Below are 22,041 nucleotides of genomic sequence, written 5' to 3'. Positions count from 1 at the left end.
ACCGGCTCAGGGCAATGCGGTTCACTTACTTAGGAGGCTATGTGTGCTGAACGGGAGGGATCGTGAGCTGTACTTGCAGGAACATGATTTATCTCTTGCTTTTAATAGTCCATTTATTTCCTACCTACCTTCTTCACCCCATAGTGCCCTGTTGAATTCATAATTCTCTATAGAATGACATTTTGTCCCCATGGAAATGATAGCATTGAATCTGGAATTTTATGAATGCACTTTACCATCCAGTTGTCTAGGTGTAGAAGAGGTAAAAAAAATGACCTTGACAGTAATTCACAAGCTTTGATCTCATACTAAATCTCACCCCCCACCTTGGCTGACTTTTTAATTTAGAAACAAAAAGTTCACTGTGGAATAGTAAGTCGGGGAGCCAAGGACAAGCAGCAGCTTCTAAGGGCACAGAAAGTAGAAGCTAAACCTGCACTTGTCCCTTTAGTTTCTTAGTGTTGCAAGAGAGCCCTGAAACGTGAACATGCTGGAATCAACGGTCAGGCCCTGAATTCACGGTGAACGTAATTAGTCTTGTCCCTTGGGTTCTTTAAACTCAAATGAGTGAAAGTTCATCCTGAACTGACTTCTCAGGACAGTCAGGCACAAACATGCTCATCATGATTCAACTTTACATTTTAAAAAGTTAAAAACTTGCATGCTTTCATAATCATTATGCTCCTCCCCCATGAAATTCAGCCGTGCATCTTGCATCTTCCCTCCCTTGGATGGGACTCAGAAGCTGTTGAGGAGACACGGCCCCTGAGAAGTCAGAAGAGCAGCAGTGCCACCAGAGAATGAAAACAGAGTCCATGTCTGTGGCCGCAATTCAGCTGGCATCCAAGAACTGACTTCCTGTTTAGGCTCCTTTGTGAGCAAAAGCTTGGTTTCAGATCTTAATTCTGTTTTGGCTTCAGGAGCCCAGTGCCCACTTTGGGGTCACGTTGAGACCAGGCTGACTCAGGAAGGAGCCCTCCTGTTGAGTCATCCACCCTATTTCCTGTGGGTCCAGTTTTCTTCGGAGACTTTTCATCCAAGTGGCCCCTGGCCTCAGCCCAAAGGGTCTGGAACTATGAGACTTGAACATTTGCAGGACGTACTTACTTCCTCACTTCATCACTATAGAAAAGCATCATTTTATCCCCTGAACAGGTCATTCTGAGGGGAAATAGAAAACCATGGGGGTGGGGGGGAGAAAACCAGAGCGTTCCATCATGATGTGCGTATATCTCTCATCAAAGCATTTAAACACTCCCCTTTATGTGGGCCACTTTGCCGGCATATGGACGTACCAGAGGGGGACATGGTGCATGCTTTTGAGAGATTTATAATCTAAAACAGATGATCCTAGGGCAGTTGTATATGTGTAAAGCCACACATGCAAAAATTGAAAATACTTTGACAGGCCTACCTTTCTCACCACTGGTTCAGGTTAAGGATAGGTACCTAAGGAAACAGTGCTCCAGAAATATTAGTCTCGAACCCTCATGAACTCAGTGTTGACTCAGTAACATAGGAAGGAATCGTGGCAAATCCTGAAGGATAACTGTGTAGCCATAAGTCTGGGGTAGTTATTTTAATGCCGGGCTAGTGAGAAGGAGGCACAAGAAACATTTCATCACACGGAATAAAAAAACAGAAGATGAGGGGTTTTTTTGTTTTTTTTTTTTTTTAAGGAGAACTGTATTTTCAGAATTCTCGACAACCAATATTGTTCAGAACCATATATCTAAAATAACACAGGCTTCCCAAAGTGCAGAATTCTGTGAGGCGCCATGTCTCTTTCTCCTTTGTTACTTTATCAAGTATCAGTTCAGGGATTCACTAGCTTTCCACCTTTCCTTTTCATACTTCCAAGAGGTCACAAGAGAACAGTTGAAACTGAGGATCCCCAAGGTAGATCACATCTGATAGAAGAACTGCCACAGCCCATTGCCATTAGAAGGTTCTCCAAGAACAACACACACAGGAAATGGTCCTGCTGTTCTTAATGGTCTGCAGAGTACCCCCTTCCCTCCTCACGCAGGGGGCTGACCTCCTACAGCAGGCTCAGCCCGCACTGCCCTGACCTCTTGCCAAAGGGGCTCGTAGCAGGAAATGATGAGACAATAGCAACACTCATCAGACGCTGCTATAAGGGGAGTGTTCTGTTGGACTCCAAGATAATCATTAAGTGGTAATGATTAAAAGTGTGCTGAGCATTCCATGTAAAACATTAAAGTTTCTTGTTTTAACCCTGTTCAAGCAGTAAACTTATGTCATGGGTTTTTCCCCACCCAAATACATTTTATAAGTGGGATGCTTAGAGTTTTGTTGTGGGTTTGTTTTTTTTTAAGGGGGAGTGGTAAAAGGGAAGAGGTGCTACATGGGGGATAATTCTCTTTACCTGATTGATGTTTTTATTTTATTCAGCAACTATTGAATTAGGCAGCTTGTACTTAGTATTTTGTTTTTGTTTTTGTTTTTGTTTTTTTGAAGATTTTATTTATTTATTTGACAGAGAGAGAACACAAGCAGGGAGAGTGGGAGAGGGAGAAGCGGGCTTCCCACTGAGCAGGGGGTCCAATGCGGGGCCCAATGTGGGGCCCAATTCCAGGACCCTTGAAGGCAGACGCTTAACCGACTGAGCCACCCAGGCACCCTGTACTTAGTATTTTCAAAACAAATATGTGGAGTAGTTGAAAATTATGGTTACAAAGTTGCACCTAAGTGGTCTACTTGTATACATTTTATACTTTTATATGTATACCTTAACTCCCTACCTAGACTGAACAAGTCAGTAATTACCTGTTAAGTTTCTCTGCATCTTCCTGAAAGAACTAGCTCAGTGCTAATCGAAATACTTAGAAGCACAAACTGTTGGAGCTGGAGGAGGGCTGTCCAAATGATACCCGGTTAGTCAGGGAGCCCAGGTCTACCTAGGTGAATGCGTACTATCCAGTGACAGTGTTGTCTTAACTTCATGTGGGAAGAGGAGGGGGATATTTTTGCATCGACGAAGTTGTTCATACATCCCGGTTTGATAACATATGCCAACTAATCGATGTGAGCTACTGTCTACTGCAGAAAAGAAACGTGTGGATTAAGTCTGTAGGCGACAAGATAATTGAGAAAGGTTGAACAGATTCCGTGCAAACTGGATACTTCAGAATAAATGCCTAAAACAAAAAATGCTAAACTCACTTTCAGAAGAGTTGAGCTGTGATAATCTCCAGCTGCTTCAGGCTGTCATACAAATAGATTGAGAATCACGCAATCAGAGGACCTCAGAAGCATCCAAATCACAATAGGCGACCTAGTGACCTCTCGGTATCCCATAGCCAGTTGTGCTGAGGAAGGAACTAGATCCAAAAACCCTTGCTGACGGGGCACCTGGGTGGCTCAGTGGGTTAATTGTCCGGCTCTTGGTTTCAGCTCAGGTCATGGGATCAGCCCTGTGTCGGGCTCCACGCTCAACAGGGAGTCTGCTTGAGATTCTCGCTCTTCCTCTGCCCCTCCCCCCCTTGCGCATGTGTGCCTGCGTGCATGCGCGCTCTCTCTCTAAAATAAATAAATCTTTAAAAAAAATAAATAAAAAGCCTGCTGATCCCCATCTACTGGTCCTCATAGTATCACCTTGTTTGAACCATCAGTGAGCATTGATCATGAGTCTTTATTCTCCTGTTCAAGAAATACTATGCTAAGGATTCATTTTCTCACCTGTGCATGCACACCTAGCAAGAGTATATCTTATTTAGGAAAGCCAACAGTGTGACATGCACCTCAAAAACAGATTCTGTAGGTAAAAACATATGGGAAACTCGCTAATACCATTTTCCCCTTGGAGATTTAGAACACACAGTAGCATTTAAAGTCTTTGAGAAGCTGTGCCATTTGAACAAAAAAGTTTGACTTTGAATCCTAAAGGTATTTGCACGCCCAGTATAGCACCTATTAACATCTGGGTGAAACCGTGTTCCTGAGGGCATATTCAGAAACACTGCATGAGTTCCTCCATTTCCAAACTAGGGTATTTCAGAGTAAGTGTTGGTAATGACCAGGTTAGGAATTAGGGAGAGAGAGTTTTCAGGGGGGGGTCATAGAGGATTTAAAGACTTAAAGAATGTGTTTAATAGGGTCCTATATAAAGGTAGGAAGTCAATGAAACCACATGGTTTAAAAAAAAAAAGACTTTTAGTCTAGAGATTCTGTTAAATCATCTAAGATATGTATAGCAAATTATACTCAAAAGACACAGGTATTAATTTCTTTGTAAAAATATCACATCCGAAAGACAGAATTTCTTCAGCTGCAACCCACCTTGACAATCCAAAAGGCAAATGTGTCCAACAGAATTCTTTCAAAGGCTCCAAGGAACAGAACACTAATAAGATGTCACATCGCAAAAGGAATAATTAACAAGCCCCCTGTCTCCGGGCTCATCTCAGGATATTTGCTTTTATATATTTGTGTTCCAGTCTGCTTTGCAATATCCCTTCTACAGTCCTCCTTTGTAAATGGGGAAGGTTTGCTGAAAGAATCCAGCATGTTCCTTCTTGGCTTTTTCATATCTCATTAATCAATTTCATATGATCTTGACTTACTTTCACTTAAAGTGAGTTTAAGAACCACAAAGTGGTTAAGTGTTAAGGGAATTCTAGTGTAGAAGAAAATCTGCATCTGTTTTTGGGGTGTTTCATTTTGTTTTTCCAACTACAGAAAAGTCTGCCTGCTCAAATAGTGAACAACAATGTTAAGTAGCTCGTGATTGGATTTTAGTGTCATTGAAGACCAAATTTTTTCTACCCTCTGGTTGCTGACTGCATTTTGAGAGCTGGCAGGAGGAGCTCCAAATCAGCAACCAGACTTTATGTTGCCATGAGCATGCCACGGGGAAAATGGAAAATGTTTCTGTACACAAACACAAAAAATCCAGCTTCGGAAAAGAGCAGCTGCTTGCGACAGTGTGTGATGAGTGAGGCCCACTGGACAGGCTTTGGACCAGACCTGAGGACAGGCACACAAAAATGTCACTCAGCCAGGTAGCATAGAGCACGCTTTGTCTCTAGTTCCATTACCTCAGAAAATATACAGCACGGCAAAGAAAACACAAGAGCACATCTCATAAAGCACAAAAGGAATTCTGTCTGTTCCTATTGCCTCACCAATGCAATTTGTATTTCTTCGAAGTCCTAGGACAAGGTAGTGCTAAATGCAGGCTGAACCCAATTCCAAGAAAAGGAGACTGGTCAGTTCCAAACCTTGGTATTCAAATCTTAAGGCCATGTCTGTTTAAAAAAAAAAAAAAAAAAGCTTATTATAGGACTTGTAGCAAACTCTATCATTTGCATGTTATGTTCATCACTTTCATGGGAAACGAACTGTACCCTAAGAAGTGATCTGCCTCTGGGGTGGGGGTGGGGGGTCAGCTTTTAACCACAGCACATTTACAAATCACAGCAGGTCGTAAACCTGGGGAAATGTATCTTTAAACTGATCTAACAGTAAGCCAAAGGATTTTCTGTGGAAGGAGAACTATTAAGTATTTCAGGTGAGAAAGGAGAGGGAGAGAAAAGGCATTTAAGTGGAACATCCTCGAAGCCGGGTTGCCCCGCGAGCAGCCCCCACTCCACCCCCCACCCCGATTGCAGCCACCATGGGGCTGGTCCCTGGGAGGGCTTCGTTCCACTTGCCCCCTTCAGAGCATCCCCCTGCTGCAATCACGGAGAGGGCTGGGCCTGCAGGAAACTGCAGCTTACACTTCCAGCTTGAGCAGTTCTGCTTTTTTTTTCCAGGTCTCTCCTGGGGGTAAAATAAATGTCCCTTGAAAATGGGTGTCGCGGCCCCCCGAACAGGCCGATTTTCCCAGCACCCTTCCTGACAGTGCTTTCCTTCCTGAAACCATTTAGGACTTCCCAGAGTGCACCCACCGCGCTCCCCTCTGCTTGAAAGAATAGAGCTGTGCGAAGTCTCATTGGCTCCGCTCCCTCCCCCGGGATTTGGTTCCGCTCCCTCCCCGGGGATTTGGTTCTCACCAGTGTAAACAGATCCCAGTGATATTTCTGTTTATTCCTACAGAAGTTTGCCATCAGATAAGCGTTGGTTCAGCAAACACATTTGCTTTGCAGAGCCGAATGCATCACTGGTTAGCAAGACTTTTCCCACTTAGAGAAACACATTTTTCCCCCTGTGGGCAGTCACCCCACTCATTGTTCAACAGTCAGCAACAAAGAAAAGCAGTGATAGCAAACGAAAGGGAGAGGACCTATTGCCCCATGAGAGAGCAAATGGGCAGGAAACTACCCCGGCCAGGGCCTTGCTTGCTGCCCTCCCCAGGGCCCCTCAGCTAGCTGGACCACTAGGTGTCACCTATAAACTTCCGAGGGCAACTCACTCCAAATTGGGTTTCTCAAGCAAGGAGCTGAGGCAGTGAAGGTTGAGAGCAGCTCTGGGGTCTCTTCTAGCCCATCACCTGTCCTGCAGCTTACTCTATGTCCCCCCCGCCTATAAATCTGCTCTCTCCGCCTGGCCCTTCACCCATGGATTCTGCCTCCTCACGCCCTGTGCAGCTCAGACCACTTAGCCTGCTGATGCCCCATGGTCCCACTGGCCCTGATCCCCAGCAGGCCTTCCCAGGCTACCAGCCCTCTGCAGACATGGCCCCGCAGGGGTTGGGAGAAACTCCCATGAGTTATTGGGTAAAGCCACCAGAGGTGAGGAGCGCCCAGGGGTTAGGGCAGCAGCCAAGCGTGGTCCAGAGAAAAGGGGGTCCTACAAGCTCTCACTGCACACAGTGTGGAATCAGTGTGTGGCTGACTGAGTGAGAAGGCCAAGTCCTCATCACGTCTGCAGCGACTCACAGTATCCCCCCTAGACATTTGTCATGTCCACCGTTCTTGCATGTCCGGCTCAAGGCTGGCAGAGTCCAAGGGAGCCTGGCTCTGACCACATCTTTCGCTATGGTTCATAACCCTCTTTAGACGTAAGCAAGAACGTCCACATCCCTTTGGTTTGGGGCTCCGTTGTAACTAAGCGCTTTTTTATTTTACATGACTTAGATCATGGATGGTCCCGTGTAGAGTTTTCAGCTTGTGTTTTCCAGTGCCCCATGTCAGGCAGTGACGCCCATGCTGGTCCTCAGCTAGAAACCCTGAAACCAATGTTGATTGACAACCTAGATACAGGCCCCGCCCCCAGGGCAACTGACACAGGATGGGGTGCTCGAGGCAGATGAGAAACACCTATTTCTTGCATCAGAATAAATGTTGGCTCCCGACGTCCTTTCCTACCACCAACGCCGGGGGTCCCAGACTCAACACCTCTTCCCTGGGGCTCTGTGACAAGAGATTGTTTTCCAGTGCTGTTCTCTTGACATTTCAGTCCATTACACACATTCCTACCAGATCAATCTTCGTAAACTACAGACACAAGTTCTTGTTCCTTCCGATTGCCTGTTCCATCCAACCTAAATCCACCTGCCTCAGATCACGTGACCCCCCAATCTAGTTTGCCTCCACCACCCCCACCCCCCACGGCCACATAAAGCCCTCCACCCTCCTCTCTCTCTGCCGCCCCAGGCCCTTTCTTCCCTGTCTTCTCCAGCACACAGCTTCGTCTCCTCCACTGTTCAAGTTTGTGTCCCGGCTAGTCTGTGCCGTACCACCTTTAACCCCTCTTCACTTGCTCCGTATTATCACCGTAACCTCCTTGAAGGCAGGGACCTCATGTGAAATCTCTCCGGGATGCTCCGGGGCACTGAACCCATAACAGCTAAGGAGCAAATACTTGTTAATCAGGGGACTCCCAGACAGGCCAGTTCCATACAGCACCTGCTGGCAGAGATTTACCGGAATGGAAGAGTCCAGAGAGCCCCAGCTAGAGGCCCGGGTAGATGTTCTAGCTGAGGAGGTTAGCACTGCAAGCTGCTTGCGCACATTCCTTCTGAAACTGTCAGATGAATGAAAGATAGAGGTTGAGTAATAGAAGTTTGGTTGATTTTGCCTAGCCACTGCTGCTTTGAACTGTGTCGCTGAATTTAGTCAAAACCAATTTCCACTCATTTTTTAAGCGAAGGAACCATATTTATAAAAAGAAATTAAGGGGGCACGTGGGTGGCTCAGTCAGTTCAGCAGTAGACTCTTGGTTTCAGCTCAGGTCATGGTCTCAGGGTCCTGGAATCGAGCCCTGCATGGGGCTCTGCACTCAGCACGCAGTCTGCTGGAGGATTCTCCCTCTCCCTCTTCCTCTGTCCCTCCCCCTGCTCGCTCACTCTCTCTCTCTCAAATAAATAAATCTTTTATTTTATTTTATTTTATTTTATTTTATTTTATTTTATTTTATTTTATTATGTTATGTTAGTCACCATAAAATACATCATTAGTTTTTGATGTAGTGTTCCACAATTCATTGTTTTTATATAACACCCAGTACTCCATGCAGTACGTGCCCTCCTTAATACCCATCACTAGGCTAACCCATCTCCCCTCCCCCCTCCCCTCTAAAACCCTCAGGTTGTTTCTCAGAGTCCATAGTCTCTCATGGTTCATCTCTCCCTCCGATTCCCCCCCACTTCATTTTTCCCTTCCTTCTCCTAATGTCCTCCATGCAATTCCTTATGTTCCACATATAAGTGAAACCATATGATAATTGACTTTCTCTGCTTGACTTATTTCACTTAGCATAATCTCCTCCAGTCCCATCCATGTTGATGTAAAAGTTCAGTATTCATCCTTTCTGATGGCTGAGTAATATTCCATTGTATATATGGACCACATCTTCTTTATCCATTCATCTGTTGAAGGGTATCTCAGCTCTAAGATAAACTCAAAATGGATGAAAGACCTCAATGTGAGACAGGAATCCATCAAAATCCTAGAGGAGAACATAGGCAGTAACCTCTTTGACATTGGCCACAGCAACTTCTTTCAAGATACATTTCCAAAGGCTAGTGAAGCAAAAGCAAAAATGAACTTTTGGGACTTCATCAAGATAAAAACCTTCTGTACAGCAAAGGAAACAGTCAACAAAACAAAGAGGCAACCCACAGAATGGGAGAAGATACTTGCAAATGACACTACAGATAAAGGGCTGATATCCAAGATCTATAAAGAACTTACCAAACTCAACACCCAAAAAACAATCAAGTCAAAAAATGGGCAGAAGACATGAACAGATACTTCTCCAAAGAAGACATACAAATGGCTAACAGACACGTGAAAAAATGTTCATCATCATTAGCCATCAGGGAAATTCAAATCGAAACCACACTGAGATACCACCTTACACCAGTTAGAATGGCAAAAATAAATAAATCGAAAGAAAGAAAGAAAGAAAGAAAGAAAGGAAAGAAAAGAAAAGAAAGAAATTGAGAGGCAGAAAGGGGTTCTGAAAGCCGGGGGAACCTGGCGAGGTAGCACAAGGCACTTTAGGGAACTACTTCACTGAGTCTGTATCTTTGCAATTTTCGTGAAGATCACAAAGCAACTACCACGATTCCTCTTCCTGCTGCCCTTCTGCTCCCCACCAACTGGAAAGTCAGGAGATCTCAGGCAGTCTGAGTCAGCACGGTCGCTTCTAGAAGACTGAGCTCACCTACCCACCCAGAGTTGAGGTCCTCCACCAACCCCACCAGACCACATGGAGGGGCCCTGTGGGTGTGACCTGGTGGGTCACGGAAGTGATCGTTGGCCTGAATCTTATCCACAGGCTGTGGCTATTCCAAAAATCAAGTAAATTCCAGAAGATATTTAGACCTGCCACAGGTCTTTAGGACCCATTTTAGTCTGCCCTGAGCCAGCACTGCATCCTGAGGTCCTATGGAGGCCTTGGAGGACCCCGATGGGCCAGGTCCTCTGGCTTAAGTCAGGGCAGACTTCCAAACCACTGTTTAAGCAATGCTCATATTTCAGGGAAGAAAAGAGGGTTGGAGATTTGCCTCCTTTGATGCCAGGCCCTTCCACACACATGAGCTCAGTTAATCCCTAAAATCTGACCTGCAAGAGACAGATTTGGGTGAGCATTCCTATTTTACTAAAGACACTAAATCTCAGAGAGGTGAAGTCCTGTGCCCAAGATAACATAGCATTAACTCAGATCTGAAGTGATGGTCCACATGCTTTCCAGAGGATTCTGCTGGATTGAGAGACCAGAGTCTCAGTGTGGCAACTGATAGCTTCATGAGCTCGGGTAAATCATTTTTCCCTATGAGCCTCAGTCTCCCCAGCTTTCACAGAGCCCAGACCCCTGTACCCAAGCTGGAGTTTCATACGACTCTGCTGATCTATACAGGGATGAATATGAAAATAATTTTGAACTTCTACCTAACAGTTCCTTTAAAATATACTTTATAAAAAGAAAGGAAAAGAAAAGAACCAGTGAAACAGGATTCGAGTCTCATTCCAGATATATTTTAAGGCTCTGTTCCTTTTCCAAATTTGCAGCCAATGTCAACAAATACTTAGTTTGTCTAATCTCTTTGTGGTTTGCATAGAAGGTGGATTGAGTGTTTTGCAAAGTTGGGACTTCCTGTTTTTCCCTGATCAGTGTTTTTCTCTTAATTCTTCAATTTTTGCATCAGCCAAGAAAACATGAAGTAGTCATGGGGGATTAGTCGTAAGTCCCATTTGTGTTTGTGAGGATTAGAAAGTAGGTGATATCATAGTTTATGTCATATTTTATCTATGTAATGTATGCTCATCTTCACATAAAAGAAAGTAATTTTAAGAAACATTTTTCCTCTTCTGTGGAAATGGTCTTTTAGAAAGACCAACGGGGAAAATCTTAGTACATTTTAACTTGTGAGGAAATATCATATTCTATATTGAGCAATCGAAAGGCATCATAAAGCTTACTTTAAAACAGATTAAAATATATGGACAGAGTAATTAATTTTCCACAATGAGCAAATCTATGACTATTCAAAGCCATTGTTTTTATCCTTGAAGCACAATTTTTAAAATCCATACTTTGCCATTTAGAAACTTGACAAATCACCTTGAGAGAGGTCCTTTTGCTCTCAGTAAAATAGGCAGAAATATTTACTTTGGTTTATTCCTTAGCGTTAAGGAGAGGTGATCAAGCCCAAATACTGAACACCTCAAAAAATTTCTAGAAAAGGGGCTTAGTTTTTTCATCACTGCCACTGTGGAAGCACCACATAAGTTGAGAGTGGTTTACCTAGAGGTTTAATGTGTTGTGAAAATATTAAATTTGCTTTTTTAAAAATGCATGTAAGCCATAACAAAGCTCAAGAGTGGTAAAACAATTCTAACACTGACGTTGGAACAATTCTTAAATTCTTACAGAAATGCCGTTATGTATGATGCCAGTGAGGTTGATGGAGTTACACCCAGAGTCCAAGCTACGTCTTTTTATTTCTTTTTACACAGCTGTTTATGGCACATTCCAAAACACTTTTGTTCTAACGTCCCCTTTTTGGCTCATTTTGATCAATTAGGGATCCTTTCTCCCTCTGTAGGACTCAGACGACTGCACTGAGGTACCGAGGTCTTCAGAGTTGTTCCAGTCGTAGTCCTGCTCCGCGGGGAGCCTGCTTCCCCCTCTCCCTGCCGCTCCCCCTGCTTGCGCTCTCTCTCTCTCTCTCTCTCAAATAAATCTTTTTTAAAAAGTGCCCTAATCCTTACTACAGTTAGTCAGTGAGTAAACTATTCATCTACCAAATCTAAGGTTTTTGAGGGATATTGACGGATTCAGATACCTCTAGTGAGTGTGGCCTGGTTGCCGGGCAGCCTGCTCTTTCCTGGTCAGTGTGCCGGACACGGTGACCATAAACGCTTCACGGTCTGTCTGCGTGCCGGGTCATGTACATTGAGCAGTAAAGGGCATGGTGCTGGGCAAATAGACCAACTCACTGAATGTATTTGAATGAATGAATGAAATAGTTCTGTGAATAAGTAGACGGTGAAGATAAGCCTGTGCCAGGAGCCATTGTGTGGCTGAGACTGGTTACAGAGGGTTCCGGAGGAGGAAAGTCCTGGGTCGCCGAGGATGGGCAGAAGGTTAGGAGGCAGAGATGGCATTTCGACGGGGATTAAGAGAGAGCACAGTGAGGACATTCAGGTTGGGCTCTTCCCAGCAGAGCACTGATAGCCCGGCGTTTACAGGACTCCAGGAAGCCTTTTTCTTGGTCTGACTCTGCAGCCTGGTTAAATGCCTTTTGCTCTAGTGGGTCGCAATTGTTGTTTTACCTGTTCTTAAACAAATCACGGTTTAGGTGCTAAAGTCAAAAAAAGAAGGAGATCAGGGAGGGCTTAAGCAACAGCAGGAGGGTGAGTTCAACAGAAGATTCCTCTTTTCTCATGGTCAAAGGTCTAGATTTCGGAGACTGGCAAGTGTCTTTGGGCCGGCACACAGCCTCTGGGATTCAGTCTTGTGTTTAAAACTACAGTAAAAAAAAAAAAAAAACCTATCATAAATCATGGCATTTTCAAGCAAAATTAACAAGGGGAATTCTTCTAGGAGGTGTCATCACAAGTGATCACAAAGAACAGGACAAAAACATGTCAACATTTGCTTCGTAGGGTGGCGGGCAGCTTTGCACCCTAGGAAGCTGGCATTTTATTAATTTGTGTGCATTGATGAAGTTGCTTTTTTTTTTATTTCACGTGGTAAAAGTAACATATGCTCTTTGTCGTAAGTAGAACAAGGCAGATGTGTGTGTTAACAGTTTTCCCCTTCCTGCCCCACTTAATCTTAACCTCTTCTAAAATAACCAGTATTGACAGTTAGGTGTATGTCACTCACCTGCCTTCTTTCTGCTCGTACAAATATCTTTACACATTTTTGAGGGTCTTTCTTTTTTATTTTTTCTAATGGAGTAAAAAAAGTATAAGTATTAAGTATAAGTATACTTAGAAGTAAAAAGTATAAGTATTAAGTATATTGCTTAAGTGCAATCTACTTCTACTTACCACTATATGTGGGCTTCTTTCTAGTTCAGTACATTGGGTTCCACTTCATGCTTTATGATTCCTGGGCGACATTCCCGTGCGTGCATGCGCCATAATTATTTGGCCTTTCCTATACTGGTGGACAAGCAGATTTGTCACTTGCCGGTCATTACAAAGGATGCTTTAATGAGCACCTTGTGTGCATGGCATTACGTACTAGTACTTTTATTTTGTTTAGATAGCTTCCTTTTTTTTTTTTTTTAAGATTCTATTAGAGAGAGAGAGAGCACGAGCACAAGCAGGGGAAGGGGCAGAGGGAGAAGCAGACTCCCCGCTGAGCAGGGAGTGGGACAACGCTGGGCTCAATCCCAGGACCCCGGGATCATGACCTGAGCCGAAGGCAGACGCTTCACCCACTGAGCCACCCAGGCGCCCCTGGATAGCTTTGTGTAAAGGGATTGCTGGATCAAGGCGTTGGTATATTTTTAATTTTAATCCCTCTTGACATATTCCTTTGCCACAAGATTATAGCAGTGGACACTGCGGCGGGGACTGCGGGAGATTTCCCCTTGGGCCACATCTTCATCAGCCCTGGTTTTTATCAGTCGCTTAAATTGTTTAAATCTGATGGTAGTCTTGTTGTTTCTATTTTTATTTCCCTGACTCCTGCCGTGGGAGAACATCCTGTGTGTATGCTCCTTTAGCTTTTCTTTGTGAGCTGCCCACCACATGTGGAAGATGCCTTAGCCTGGAGCCACAGAAAGAGCGCAGGGTATGACCCATAGACCTCTCTAGAGTCAGGTGCTCCCAGAATTACTCACAGATCTCTCCCTTCGGAATCATCAGGGCCTTGACTGGGAGCCACACTGCTTTAACAGATGCCTTTCCCGGGCACTGACGGGGAATCTCCCTGGAAGCTTCTGGAGCTGCGTGTCCTGCCGGCTTCTTCGCCCAGACTGCAGGGTAGAGGCTGAGCAGGCCTGTGCTCTCCCACCTGCAGCAGCATTGCTCAATGCCAGGAGCCTGCTCCTTACTGCTTCCAAGGGAAAAGCCTCAAGGAAGTTTTAACTCAACCTCACATGCCTTTTATATAAGTGCTCCCCAACTCCCCAGACCAAATAGCCATTACATAAACATAATGGTTTCCTTCAGTCATAGTTATTGTCAGTACTTAACTCTCTGGTCAGCTAATGACACGTTTCTGTGCAAGGCCATCCACACTCCTTCCCTGCTTCGCTGATGGTGGAGACGTGTCCCACCCCCTCCCCCGCCACCATCTTCAGTCTGGCGTTGAAGTGAGCGCGCCGGCTAGTGGTGCCAAAGGCTTCTCCTTTGGGCTGCACGGCATACCCACCACGAACCTCGAGCAAGTCGTGGAATCTCTTTGAGCCTCCGTCTCCTTGTCTACACAGTGGGAATTTTCAGTACGGACCCTGTTGTTGCAGCATTGTTAGATAAAACCAATTGTGCGGGGCGCCTGGGTGGCTCAGTCGGTGAAGCGTCTGCCTTAGGCTCAGGTCATGATCCCAGAGTCCTGGGATCGAGTCCCACATCGGGCTCCCTGCTCAGTGGGGAGTCTGTTCTCCCTCTGCCCCTGCCCCTGCTTGTGGTCTCTCTCTCTCAAATAAATAAATAGAATCTTAAAAAAAAAAAAAAAAAGCAATTGTGACGTAAAACCAGTAAGAGAATGCATGAAGGCACATTCAAGACTGACATACTGCGTATGTAAGAGACTGTTCTTCATGTGATCCATAAATGGTGCCCGAATGAATCAACAGATAGGCCGTCTGTGGCTGCAGCATCCTTCCAGACCCTGAAGGCCAAGTGGAGAAGGGCACGGATGTCTCCTTGCACTGGGTCCCCATTGTCCTCCTCGTCCATGTAGGTGAAAAGGCTGAAGAAGACAACTCCTCAGGCTACTCTGATTTCCAAAGATACAAAACCTGAATTATAGTGAATCTGGATTTTTAGAATGAAGCTCAGCATGTGCATTTACTCTCTCATGCATTAGTTGTATGAAGTAGTAAGTTATAAAAATGTATTTGTTGTTTAGTTTAGAAATTTTCAAAACACTGTAATTTTATCCACATTATTCTATAGCTTATTACTTTATCGTATTAGATGGAAAATATTGAGCATAAAGCATGGTTATAGTTGTAAAGGCAAAATGAATTCAGGGTAGTATGTAATTCTTTGAGCCCTGCTACCATCGATGATGCCATTCGACTCTTTCTTGATTTGCTTCTGCTACAGTGATACCCTTTTTCCTGTCTTGTACTGTGTTCTAAACAGTTTACTCAGTGAGACGATATTACTTCACATAAAAGACCATAGATCAGGCCAGTCATTTAAACCAATAGTAGTGGGAGCATGGGGAGGTCATAGCAAACCTGCTTGCACACAGAAAGCAAACACAGAGGACCGCTTCGTCACAATTAAATGTTGCCTGTTTCGTTGGGATTCCTTTCTCAGTGTGAGGGCGTGTGCACATGTGTGTAGTCCCTGGCATAGAACATGCGTGGGCTGAATGCACTAGCGTGTTTAATGACCAATTTTTTTTATTTAAATCTAGTGTAATCGACATATAGTGTATTATTAGTTTCAGGAGTAGACTTTAGTGATTCATCAGTTGCATGTAACACCCAGTGCTAATGACCAGTTTTTACTGTCTCACTCATCTCCTAAAAACAATCAGATCAAAAGCACAGAACCTTAGAAATCTTTCACAAAACTTGGGGTATTCCACTCTATAAATAGCAGCAGTGAGTCATTACTGAACCTTACGCAGAAATACATTAATCCCACAGCTGAGAAACGAATGAAACCTTGAACAGGTTAAAGATACCGGGATGATGCATTATCTTATGTATAAAAGAAGCCATAAACATCCTTGTCTGTGTCTTTGGAAGGCCACCGTTGAGAGCCTCCTGACATTTCTACCACTCTGGGGAGGACGGAGATGGCATCTGAGCTTCATAATCCAGCACACGTGGTGCTGTGCTCACAGGTGTCCTCTGTCCTCTCGGCCATGCTGTGGAGGGCCTCTTGCGGGGCATGTGTGGCCCCATTTCCTTTATCCTCATTTCCTTGGCGTGACCCAGATAAATATGGCGACGTCAGCCTCACTCCATTCATCCTCTGCATGTACACTTGTAGCCTTTGCTACACATTACTGTTGAAAAATTAATCTTTACCTCAGGATCTTTGGAATTTTTCATAAGAATAGTCTTTATCCAAAAGTTCTCTTTGATCTGACCAGCTAATCCTGTTTCAAGTAAGCATTTGGTACCAACTGCAGGCTCTAATTCCAAGTGAAAGACTTGGAAAGGAGGGTTGGTGTTGGTATGACAGAGTGATGGTTAGGATCACAGCCCAAGGTGAAGCTGTCTGGACTCTTTTCCCAGCTCTGTGTCACCCTGGACAAGTGACTGAGCCTCTCCACATACCAGTTTCCTCACCAGTAAGCTGCGAAATAATAGTACCTCTCTCACAGAGTGATGGGGAGAAGTAATGATCTTAGAATAGCATCTGCCACAAAGCAAGCACTCAGTCAATTTAGCTGCTAGGGTAGTTTCGTCATCATTATTGTGTTCATTGGGTTTCATAAGGTCTAAATGCAAATAGGCACTCACATTTCATTCTGTTGGTATAAATGCATTTAAAACTGGACTGGAACGGAAGGCAGCGAATGGATGATACTTCTGAATGTTGCAGCTGAGTCAGAAAAAGGAATGGAACTTCTGAGTTGCCCAGAGGTCAGCAGACAAGTGTAAGGTGCTAGGACAATCGAGGGAACAGTCTGTCACCAAGCAGGAAGAGGGGGTGGGTGCCAGCAGGGAGAGAGTAAGCATGTTGGCGTGTGAGCAGGGTTGGTAAGTATGTGTATGTAGGCGGACAGAAAGTATGGACGGTTAGCAAAAAGATTTTCCAGACCCCAGAGTTCATCTTCTATTCCAGCTGTTGTTCATGGAGTTGTTGTGGGTTTTTTTAATATAAAAGTATTTTAAACTCAGGTCTGAAGTGGAATGGATACAATCTTGAGATATTAATCGAGAAATACCACCATTTGGAGACCATAAAACTTTATAAGTATAAAAACGTGTAGGAAATTGGGGAATTTTACTAGTAGTAAAGATGTGAGGTCAAGTTGGGGCATAAGTGATTAAATGGCACACGAAGCTTTGATTTTTTAAAGCGCACTAGAAATCCGTAGTAACATTTCTTCCCTGTCAAGCCTCCCACCATCTTGAATCCAAGTTAAGTTAAGCCATGTGATGAAGAAGCTTCATGTTTAGATGGAGGATCAAGATGATTTGAAGAGGGTCCTACAACACTGAAGTATATCTTTTAATGAACTAACTTACTTCCATTTAAGAGGCCAAAAAGTAAAATGTTCTTTTATTTCCCCTGAGATCCTGAAGAAAGCAACAGGAGGAAACTGAGTTAGCTGTACTTGGTACCTGTTTGGTAGTTTGTCTCTAGTCTTTATGGAAACTCTTCTGCAGGTGTGGGAAGTGACAGAAAAAGCCAGTGTCATATTTTGGCCTTGCCCCATGTTGTCTCTGTGTTTTCAGGAAGCACTAAATATGGATGGCACCGCACAGAGCAATGACTTTGACTGCCAACGAGGCCAGACCGGGCTTCATTTTACTGCTGCCCCCTTTAAACCACAACCTCGTGTGTGGGTGTCGAGTTCTTGGCTGGAGTGCCAGCTAAACAGAGCGAGGTGTCTCATTTAGAGCAGTATAGATCCTTGAGAAAATAAAACATGGCTGGAAAATTACCGGGAAGACAAATGATCTAATTTAACCCAAACCACTTTTTAAAATACAGACGAACAGAACAATAACAGTGGAAAATTCCAGGAACCTAGACTCGTTGAGAGGATTGAAATCCAAGGGTGCCGATCATCCATGACATTGAAAGAAGCTCTTCCCCACAGGTAGCTTTGCCTACATGTATGCTTCTGAATTCTCCACACTTTTACAAACTGAAATGTTCTGAGAACCCTGGGTTTGAGAGAGATTTTTAAACTGTATCTTTCGTGACAATAGCAAGTTTGCTTCAGGTCATAAAAGGTGTTACAGGATCAGTGAAGCTGTAGACAGGGGAATAGTCTTTTATCAAAAAGATTAGTCTAGCAAGACAGAATTATTACCAAACCCAGTGTCCCATTCGTTTTTCTAATCCAGACTGAGACACTGAAGGAAGTATTCATTTTACTAAAAGTAAAAAAAAAAAAAAGTGGGAATTTCAGCATTTCATATGCTAATCTCTTGCTATTTTAGGGAATAATACCAGTTTCCAACTCAACACCTTTTTGTGGAAGAATTTGAAAAGCTATTTCTTTATGAGCAACATGATCGTGTTTTTACCAATTCTCCATGAACGTCGGTTACCAGATCAGGTTCTGACTGCCCTTGGCACTGCTTGAACCGTGTGGCCTTCTCTCTCGATGCCTTGTTGCCCCTACAAGCACCCACCTTTCACAGTCTGGAGATGACTACCCGGGTTGTGTGTCTGGCACACCCAGGCCTCCGCAGCGTTCTCAGCTTCTCCGGGGTGAGGGCAAAGAAGGCTCTTTGCTCCCTTGCCTTCTGAGTTCCTTCTCATGGCAGCCAACTTCTGGTACGGGATTTGACGCATAGAGGTCTGTCCTCCATCCCAGTTGACATCCACAGGATGGGACAAAAGGGAGCCAGAAAAAAAGTCTTTGCTTAAGCTTTACACTTAAGAGACTAATCATGTGGCCCAATGTCGCTTTCTCTTTATGTCTGTGGGTCTGTAGTTAAGCAGCCCACCTTCGTCCAGTGCCTACCTGGGTGCCCAGTGAGGCATAATAGAAGTGACAACGGAAGTCCTTGCCTATCTCTTGAGAAAATACCAGAAACAAGAATATGTACAGTGCTCTTGCCATCAATTTGCATATTTATTTTAAATACATAGGTTCCACCAAAAATAGCTTTATTTACCCAGACACCCAAACCTGCAGCTGGAGGGTTTTGTTGATGAACGACCATACTCAAGCTGTATGTACAAGTAACACATTTGTTTATTCATGGATTGATTTTCAACGACGTATGAGGTGTGCTGAATAGATGTGGGAGAAGTGGTCAGAAGTAAACCCATCCCTGCCTCAGGTCGTCTGGTGAGATGCGGGGTCAAGTAAACAGGCGAGCACAGTACACCGTGTTGGGTGCAGCGAAGGGGTCCTGGGTCCTTGCAGCAGCTGCAGAGCACAGAGCAGGGGCTAGGCTCCGGGGACGGCTTCCAGAAAATATGATGGTCAACTGATGATGTGTTGACCAGATACATGGGTGGGACCGGGGTAGAGGTGAATCTGTGCAGAGAAAAAAAGCTTAAGCAAAGGACCCTTAGATGAGAGAGAGGATGGTATATCCAGACAACTGCAGTCAGTTTAGGCTTCACGAAGCACACAGTGCAAGAGGCATCGTCAGGCAAGGTCAGATCAGGAATGGCTTTTGTACTTGTTCACTCATTGCCCAGATATTTATTGGCTGCTGACTAACCATGTGTCAGACATGCTTAGAGCATGGTTTATGGAGATCATGGTCTGTGAATGGCATGCAGCCCTGAAGCACATTGCATGCACTTTTAGTAATTTGGATTTTTGCGATCTGACCGCAATGTGGAGGGTCAGAGGATGGCTTGGGGACAGGAAGACCATCAGAGACCTGACCCAAGGCATGGCAGCGAGGCCAGAGAGAGCTGGACAGATGTAAGAGTGACTGGGGAAGACGTATGGATGGGACCAAGAGATCTGTAGGAGTGAGGGAAAGAAGGCATCTGGGGAGCTCTGGGTGGGAACACTGGGTACGTGCGTTCAAGCTGGAGCCCCAGACGAGGCGGGCCGCAGGAGCCCACATAGTCTGTTGATGGTGAACTCGGTTTTGGAAGCGTAGTGTGTGAGGCGCCAGTGGGACATTCAGCGGAGGGGTGTGGGCTTGGAGCTGAAGAGAAGTCTAAGAAGTCTGGAGAGATGGATCAGAGAAGTCTGAGCAGACAGAAGGTAACTGGGGTTTGTGGGAGGGGTTGGGATCGCCGAGCGAGAGTGAGAACAGGAGACGGCCCAGACCGAGCCCTGGGAACACCACTATTTAAGAGCCCACAGAAGAGAAAGCATCCAGGAGAAAAGCTGAAGGGGAGAGAGATAGGAAGAAAACCTGGAAACCTCGATGCCTCTGAAGCCGGGGAGGAAAGCATTTCAAAGAGGGAGTAGCCAGCAGGGTCAGATCTGCTGCGGGGTTGGAAAGGTGAGAACAGAACAGTGCCCGTTTGCTTTCGCAGGGAGAGCGTGGGGGGGGGGGCGCGGGGGGAGGAAGGCAGAAGCCAGGGCTCAGTGGGTGCATTCAACCCGCCATTACTGGTTGACCTCGGCTACAGGTGAGGTTCCTGCACGTGTGGAGCTGCTGTTCCCACAGGCTGAGGAGTACATGGGGAGAACAAACGTGAAAATAATGAAAGAAGCTAACGCTTTATAGAAGTTATCTATGAAAAGAAGGCGAGAAAGCAGGCGGGAACTAGAAGAAGCAAGGAGTCAAGAGAAGGTTTATTGTTAAGATGGAGAACACCTATGCGTCTGTAAGTGTTGATGGGAAAGAGCCAGTCATGTAGCAAGGATCAGAGAAGCCAGAGAGGAGGATGGGGGCTCCTGTCAAGGTCAGAGGGACATAAATGCAGAGCCCAGGTCGACAGCCCTACGGTCACCCTGGTCAGACTGGCCTTTCCATTGTAACAGGACAGAGGTGGTGAGGAAGGGCTTGAGCAGATGTGTTTTGTTGAGGTTTGTTTTAGGGAGAGAAGCAACGATAAAATTTTATTTCTTTTTTTAGATTTTTATTTATATATTTATTTGAGAGAGAGAGTGTGTGAGTGGGGGGGGGGGAGCAGAGGGAGAGGGACAAGCAGATTTCTGTGCTGAGCACAGAGCCCAAAACGGGGCTCCATTCCAGGACCCTGATATCATGACCTGAGCCAAAATCAGGAGTCAGACATTTAACCAACTGAGCCACCCAGGTGCCCCCAAAAATTTCAATTCAGATGGATTCCATATTCCAGATGAAGCAAGAGGTGAAGTTATCTGCTGAGTCAGAGGGAATGAGGCAGGATAGAAATGCAGAGAGAACGGGAAAGACGGAGGGTGATGGGGCAGCGAAGAGCCGGGTGGGCGGTGGAGGCTAGCCGGGTGGCAGCCAGCCGTCCGTGCCATGGACCTGGTTCCGGCCCCTCTCAGAACCCAAGTAGAAGCCTGTAAATACAGAGAAGAGGGGAATAGGTAAATAATTAGATGAATCTGAGGTCAGAGATTTGCACACAATAAGTTGTGGATATTGACACGGGTGTAATTAAAGTGGTGACCTTGAAATGTGGGGGCACGATAAGGAAGGACAGACAGGAGGAGCCGAAGAGAAGTCAAGAGAGAGACAAGTTGCATGAAGCTTCAAGAGATAGAGTGGGAGAAACAGAGAGGGCCTCACATCTCCCCAGAAGGAGAGGCAGGCTGTGTACCAGTCCTCCCGCACCTGCTCTCCAGGGGAGACCCCAGTCCTCCCAGCCAGCAGGGAATGCTCGTGGTCACATTGCCATGAAATGACTACAGGATCAGGGTTAGTTGGTGACTCTTGGCCTGAGAATCTCCATCTGCAATATGGAGATGTTTCTGGTCTCTAGAGCCCGACTTCATCTCTTTTAGGGTTTAAGGATCTAAGACTCTTCATATCAGGGAGATCACATGTGGGATTAGTTAGCCATTTCCCTGCGGGTTGTTTTGTTTTGCTTTGTTTTTGTTTTTTACTTTTTAATATCCTGTAGCTTTGATAACTTTCTGGGAGGAAAAAAATCAGGCAACGGAGCACCACGAACCTGGCAGACACTGGGAGAGACTAAGACAGGTAGAACCCACTGAATGCCTTCAGGACCCAGTTATAGTTTTAAGTCCAGTGTTCCACGTTGCTGAGCGTCCGCGGCGTAGAGGACACTGATCTAAAGTGTGAGGAAGGCCCCGAGCCGTGCCATCGGGGACCAGGACCCGGTTGTGACTGGCGGGCGGCTTTGTATTTACAGTGCCTTACGCCCGACTCTAACCTGAAGTGCTTTACTGTGGAAAGTTCGCCAACGTTTAGGCGCTTGC

General features: G+C 45.2%; 1 protein-coding gene across 2 annotated transcripts in view; it reads left to right on the top strand.

Moving 5' to 3' along the window:
• Positions 1-22,041, top strand: part of ANKH (ANKH inorganic pyrophosphate transport regulator) — a 128,991-nt gene that overhangs the window by 47,201 nt on the left and 59,749 nt on the right. The window lies entirely within an intron of this gene.

Source organism: Halichoerus grypus, chromosome 2 (assembly GCF_964656455.1).
Source record: "Halichoerus grypus chromosome 2, mHalGry1.hap1.1, whole genome shotgun sequence".
Taxonomy (NCBI): Eukaryota; Metazoa; Chordata; class Mammalia; order Carnivora; family Phocidae; genus Halichoerus; species Halichoerus grypus.
This window is presented reverse-complemented; position numbering and strand designations above follow the sequence as displayed.